Genomic DNA, 6,642 nt, shown 5'->3' on the forward strand with positions numbered 1-6,642 from the left:
GCGTACCAGATAGTAATTTTTTTTTACTTTAATTTTTTTTCCGATATCCCTTTAGGGGTTCCGTAAATTTGTGTATCTGTTAAACTGTCTCATGTAGAAAAAAATTCTCAGCAACTTTCCAACAAATCTAACTTCATAACAATGTCATTCACTGATCCTATTTACTTGACTTGGATCCTTCATTCTCTCAGAAATGCAAATCTCGAACAGAATCAGAATAAAAATGTTAAAACAAAACCCCAAAAAACTGGCACATTTAAAAAAAAACGATAAAAAATATTTATATCAATCAGGAATAGTCGCCTTTACCTTTAAAATCATCCAAACTGTATTTTTCAAAGCCAATAAATTGTTGAAAAACTGCAGCTTCACCAACAAACTCCAAGAAATTCAAAAGATAATGATGTGGTTGGACCTCGGTAGTCTTAGTTTGTGGGCTTTGTTTATTTGTTTTCTTTAGGTAGCTTTGGTTTGGCAGCTGCTGACTCAGACGGTCGACATGGCTGGGTCAGCAGTCTCCATGACTTATTTCCTGTCCTCCTAGTTATCTACAAGAAAAAAGTTAGACTCTATTTGTCTTCAAACAGGAAATGATTTACTAATACAGCTGATATCAATCACTTGCAAGACCCATCAGCTGACAAACAACGAGCTCAACAGGGTCTCAGTGTTCCTTTAACTTAAAATCTAAAACAATCAGCAGATGTTGCAACAGCTGCTTTCCACTGCCGTCTTCTGCATTGATCTGATAAGCTTAAGGCGGCTGCAAGCCACGCAATCGTTCAACCACCGACACGCCGCAGTTTCAGTGAATGTGAGTTGAAGCTGCCGTGTCATCACCAAAACCTCCGAGTCATCGTAAAACTGCCTCTTTTTTGACTCAAGATAGCTCCGAGTTGCAGCCTAAAAGAAAAGTTTTTTACTTTTCCCAGAATTTTGCGTGATGTTGATCCTCCAGATATGTAAACGACAGCAAACGGTGATCCTGATTGAAAGACTTACCATTAGGCAAGGTGGGAGACTGCTTGATCACTTAAAAATATATATCAAATAATTTCCACACCCATTTTATTTTATTGCTAATTTAGACATTTAGGTCAAGAATGAAAATCTAAATCTCTTAAAGGGTAAAGTAAGACTATGCGGCTCCTTCTAATTTTTAATCAGTAGAAAACGAGTCCAAATGGCTCTTTTACTGTTAAAGGTTGCCGACCTCTGGACTAGGGCCCCCAAACTGGTAGGTCAACTATTGATTAACTGATTAACACATAGGATCAGGACATTGACAAAAAGCACAACAATTTTGTTCGTTTTGACACCAAACACGTCGCTACTTTCTAAATTTAGAAGTCTATAACATTAATTGTGAACACACATACGTCGCTTTCTGACTGAACATTCAGGTCATTGGCAGCTTAAAGTGAACGAAAAAACTTGAAAAATAGACATTGTAACTGAAAAGAAAATTGAAAATTTGAAAACAAGACAGCGTAAATTTGAAAAAAAATAAAAAAAATAAAAAAAATGCTTTGAAAATTTGAAAAAAAGAGACAGTACTGAAAACTTGAAATAAACACCAAAAATAAAAATAAAAAATGAAAATTTGGGGGAAAAAATCAAATTTGACAAAAATAAAATACTGAAAACTTGAATAAATAAATAAAAAACTATATATATTTTTTTCTTCAAATTTTCATGATTTTTTTTCAAATTTTCTAGATTTATTTCAAGTTTTCAATTTTTTATTCAAATCTTCAAAACTTATTTTTCAAATTTTCAAGATTTATTTCAAGTTTTCAAATTTTTTATTCAAGTTTTCAAACTTTTTTTCAAATTTTCAAGATTTATTTCAAGTTTTCAATTTTTTGGTTCAAGTTTTCAAAACTTTTTTTTCAAATTTTCAAGATTTATTTCAAGTTTTCAAGTTTTTTATTCAAGTTTTTAAACTTTTTTTCAAATTTTTAAGATTTATTTCAAGTTTTCAATTTTTTGGTTCAAGTTTTCAAAACTTTTTTTTCAAATTTTCAAAATTTATTTCAAGTTTTCAAATTTTTTATTCAAGTTTTCAAAACTTTTTTTTCAAATTTTCAAGATTTAATTCAAGTTTTCAATTTTTAATTAAAATGTTCAAAACTTTTTTTTTTTTCAAATTTACAATGTCTTGTTTTCTAATTTTCAAAACAAATTTCAGTTACAGTATCTATTTTTCGAGTTTTCCATCTTTTTTTTGGTTCCCTTTAGGCTGATCCTGATTCGATCCCATACTAAAGTCTCACTGGACTCGTTTGACTCAGCAGTTGAATAAAGGATAAGTCATCCGGAGTCCATGGGATGATGGGAAGAGGTCACATTTTTCAGCCTCCTCATGTGAACAATCACGACCAGTCTGCATGTACTCCGGAGTCACATGGAAGGTGAGTGTTGTGAGGATTTCACAGACCAGTGAAGCTAAATATAGCCGGTCAGTCACCCTCTGACTCTCTCCTCATCATGACATCAGCCCTAAATGTTCTGATCGTCTTTGTTGTTGCCTAGGAGCAGCACAGCAACAGGAGTGAGACACTGAGGCAAAAAGAGGAGTTTTTCCCGTCAGTGATGATTCTGTCAGCTGAAAAACAGCAGGAGCTGAAAAGTTACTTTTTTAGTTTAAGAGCGCCGCTTACCCCTCAGCCGTGATCCGGATAAGAGGTGCGACAGGCGCAGAATAAAGAAGTGAAAAGTCAGTCATGAGATCTGAAAAGTCTCTTCCCAGCACTCGGCGCTGGCGGAGAGCTGTCAACAACCCCGACAGCTATTTCTGTGCCTGCACAGGAAGTAAAAGCTTTCCAACCGCCACGAAAGGGATGTTTCCATCTGTGCAGGCTCAGCGGGCCCAGACTCAAGGAAAGCAACAAGGAAACTTCAGCCCAAACTGGGAGCTCCACCAAATCCTTGGATATGCCAAAACACCGAGAAACAAAGCTGTGAAAAACTCTCTGATGTCACTGATGTGACAGGAGCCAAAGAGACGAGATCTGTATTTAACACATTTATATTGAATGTGACAAGATAGAGAGAAATTATTTCATCCTTTTAAAAGTAATTTACTACTTAATGCTTATAAAAAAGTTTGTTCGACCTCTATTTTTACAATTATATTGAATTGAATATATGGGTTATTTTTTAATTTTTTTTAAGATTTGCAAATTAACCAACAAATACACTTGCAGTTTTGTTCATTTTAATGTAAATATTTACAGAAATAATGCTTTATATATGTATGTATTTGTTGGAGAAATAGCCTTACTTTTACATGCAAACCACTTATTAAATTCAATTATATATGTGTTCACATTTCACTAGTGTCTCCAGGTGGTTGCTATTTAAATTTACCCTTTACAAAGTCAATTTTGAAATGAAAAGATGGTGAATATTAGAATTACTTTCCATAACTCCTTTAAAAAGGTAAAGAAAACGACACTCTGACACACATTTGGTGATTTAAAGGACAAAAAAACAAGTTTAATATGATATTATTCAGTCAGGTCACATTTTAAAGTCATCATGTCGGCGCCTCATGACCAGCAGATTATTGACACTTCAACCCAAAGTGCATTTTGTTCATTATTAACCTGTTTGAACAAACAGAAACTGTGATCCTCAGTTCAGCCGTATTGATCTTGCTGATTTGTCTTCATGTGATTAAAAACAATCATCCATGGATAATAAATAAAGCAGATCATTTGAATGCACCAGTTGTGTTTTTGTTTAGTTTGTTTTTTTGCCTTTTAGGGCAGAAAAATCAGAATAAAACATTTTTCAAGGATTTTTTTTTTTTTTTTTACGCATAAAAATATGTTTTTATTCCACTGTTAGACACATTTCAAATGGGGAAAACTAACAAATATATATGAACTAAAAAATGTTTTATATTTGTATTTTATTTAGATTGGATTTGAAGGTTAAATATAAAATGTGAAAATAAAGTAACTTTCTTCTCTTCAATATTCATGATTCATGAGTCAGACAATTGCAGTTATCACAAGAAACACAGAAAGATCAATAAACTGCAATTAGGAAACTTGCTGCATATCATTAGAGTACATTACTGTAGAAAGTTTTTAAAGAAAAAAATGTATAGAAACTTTGTATCAAGATATTAACAAAATGAGTGTGTCCTATAGGTTATTATCATCCTGGTTATGAACTTAATGATTTAGTTAAGTTACTGTCTAACAATATGTACCAAAGTTCTACTTTGTTTTGGAGGAAGTCTGCAGAGAAACATCTGAAAATGCTTTTTCATTCTGACGAAAACATGCCGTCGCCACAAACTGCTGAGTCAACCGTCTAAAGCAGAGGTCTGCAACATGTGGCTCTTTTATCTCCCCATGGTGGCTCTCTGGCTGAAGAAAAATAAAAGTAATTTAAAAAAAATTGGAGACTATCTATTATTTTAGCAATATGCTAACATTTTTGGCTAATTTGTTATCTACTTGGGTTTTTAGGCTAATTTAGAGTTTAGCTTCTATTTTAGCAACAGGCTAACTTTATTTTACTAATTTAGTTTACTGAGGAATTTTATGCTAATTTGAGGTTTAGCTAATAATTTAGCAACATGCAGATGTTTTAGGCTAATTTGTTATCTACTTAGGTTTTTAGGCTAATTTAGAATTTAGCTTCTATTTTAGCAACAGGCTAACTTTTTTGAGTAATTTAGTTTACTGAGGAATTTTAGCCATTTTGGAGTTCAGCTAGTAATTGAGCAATGAGCTAGCTTTTTTGTGTGGCTAATTTGGCCTTCAATGAAATGATAAGCTAATATTTGAGCAATATGCTAACATTTTTGGCTAATTTGTGATCTACTATTCAGAGTTTACTTTTAATTTTAGCTACATGCTAACATTTTCTGCTGATTTAATTTACTGAGGAATGTTATGCTCATTTTGAGTTAAGCTAGTAATTAGGCAACGGTCTAGCTTTTTTGGGGCTAATTTGGCCTCTATATACATTTTTTATGCTAATTTGGAATTAAGCTAATATTTGAGCAATATACTAACATTTTTGGCTAATTTGTTATCTACTTGAGTTTTTAGGCTAATTTAGAGTTTAGTTTTTATTTTAGCAACATGCTAGCATTTTTGGCTGATTTAATTTATTGAGGAATTTTATGCTAATTTGGAGTTCAGCTAATAATTAGGCAACGAGCTAGCGTTTTCGCTAATTTGGCCTCTACTAAAGGTAAAAGGTAAAAACTTTTTAAAAATCCCATTTTGAGAAATTCAAGTTTTTTTTAATTTATATTTTTGTTTTTGTTCATGCTAAAAAATAGACATAATTCATANNNNGCTAAAAAAAATAGACATAATTAATATATATTTAAAAAAAAAAGGTTTTCAGTAGAAAGCAAACCCAAATGGCTCTTTCACCGTTTAAGGTTGACGACCCCTGGTCTAAAGAAACCACCATCTTTTTCACCCTTAGATATATATAATGCAACTTTTTATGATATACATGTTTTAAGCTCCTGTGGAACAAGTATTATGTTTTTTGTTTTTTTTTTTAATTGGAAAAATTTTGGATCAAAAAATTACTTTTTTTACTTATAAAAGCAGTATTGCTGTCATTTTTCTGTTGCAATTTAATGACTCATGATATGTAATTAGTTAATCTATTTTAGTTTAAGTGGTGAAAAGACTAATTTTGAGGTTTTCTCAATTAAATTTGTGAGATTATATCGTAGTGAAAGATCAAAATACAACTAAAAAAAGGAACTTTATGGAAGTTTTTCTAATAAAAAAAAACACTTCCAACCTTTACTTTTACACCACCAAGGGGGATTATTTTCAATCTTGAATAATTAAGGATTTAAAAAAAAACATCAGTTCCAAAAAGCTCTAATTTAACACATATAAAAGAGGAAACACTTTTCTGAGCAATGAAAAACACAAACTTCTCCTTAATAATAATAATATATATGTTGATATCACTATTTCTACCATTTACCGTCTGATTGTGGCGTTGTTAGGGTTAGTTCTGTTAGGAACAACAAAGTCGCACATTGATGATGTCACAGCAGTGACAGATGTAACATGGAGACTCCGGCTGCTTCCCACCCCTACAGTTGTAGGGGCATTTAGAGAGGTAGGGGTGTCTGAAATAGTTTTTTAAGGGTAACCTGTAGGGACTTTTGACTGTGTATCACTCCGCCACGAGAGTGATCCGAAGATTTCTTCAATCACAAAAGTTTACATGTAAATGTAAGTAATGTTTGCATGACTTTTTAAAATTCTATAACCAGTTTTGTTGTATATTTTTCAATTGTTGGCTACTAGGCGCTAACGTATTTGACAGGCAAATAATGATGACATCATCAAGGGGTGGCGTCCTTCGAATTTATAGACACTAGCTATGTCCAAATTCCTTCCCTGATCTTTAACTACTAAAAAACTATATAGTGCTGGACTATCTAGTGCCCTGAATTTAACCATGCTCACTACTTCACTTTTGTTTTGCTCAACCCCGGATATGACGTCACCGATTTTACAAAGTAAAAATCGAATCAATACGAAAATTTCACGACGTCTATTTGTGACTCCACTGTGTTCTGATGATGAAAATGTGGATATTTTAATAAGAAATTACATTTAAACACTTTTTTAT

The 6,642-nt window shown here is 32.4% G+C and overlaps 1 protein-coding gene across 1 annotated transcript in view; it reads right to left on the minus strand.

Annotated features, from left to right (window-relative positions):
- pxdc1b (PX domain containing 1b) overlaps positions 1-6,642 on the minus strand; it is a gene marked incomplete at its 5' end in the record, with an annotated part of 15,704 nt that overhangs the window by 5,876 nt on the left and 3,186 nt on the right.

The sequence above is a fragment of the Oryzias melastigma genome, linkage group LG20, assembly GCF_002922805.2.
Source record: "Oryzias melastigma strain HK-1 linkage group LG20, ASM292280v2, whole genome shotgun sequence".
NCBI classification, from domain to species: Eukaryota; Metazoa; Chordata; class Actinopteri; order Beloniformes; family Adrianichthyidae; genus Oryzias; species Oryzias melastigma.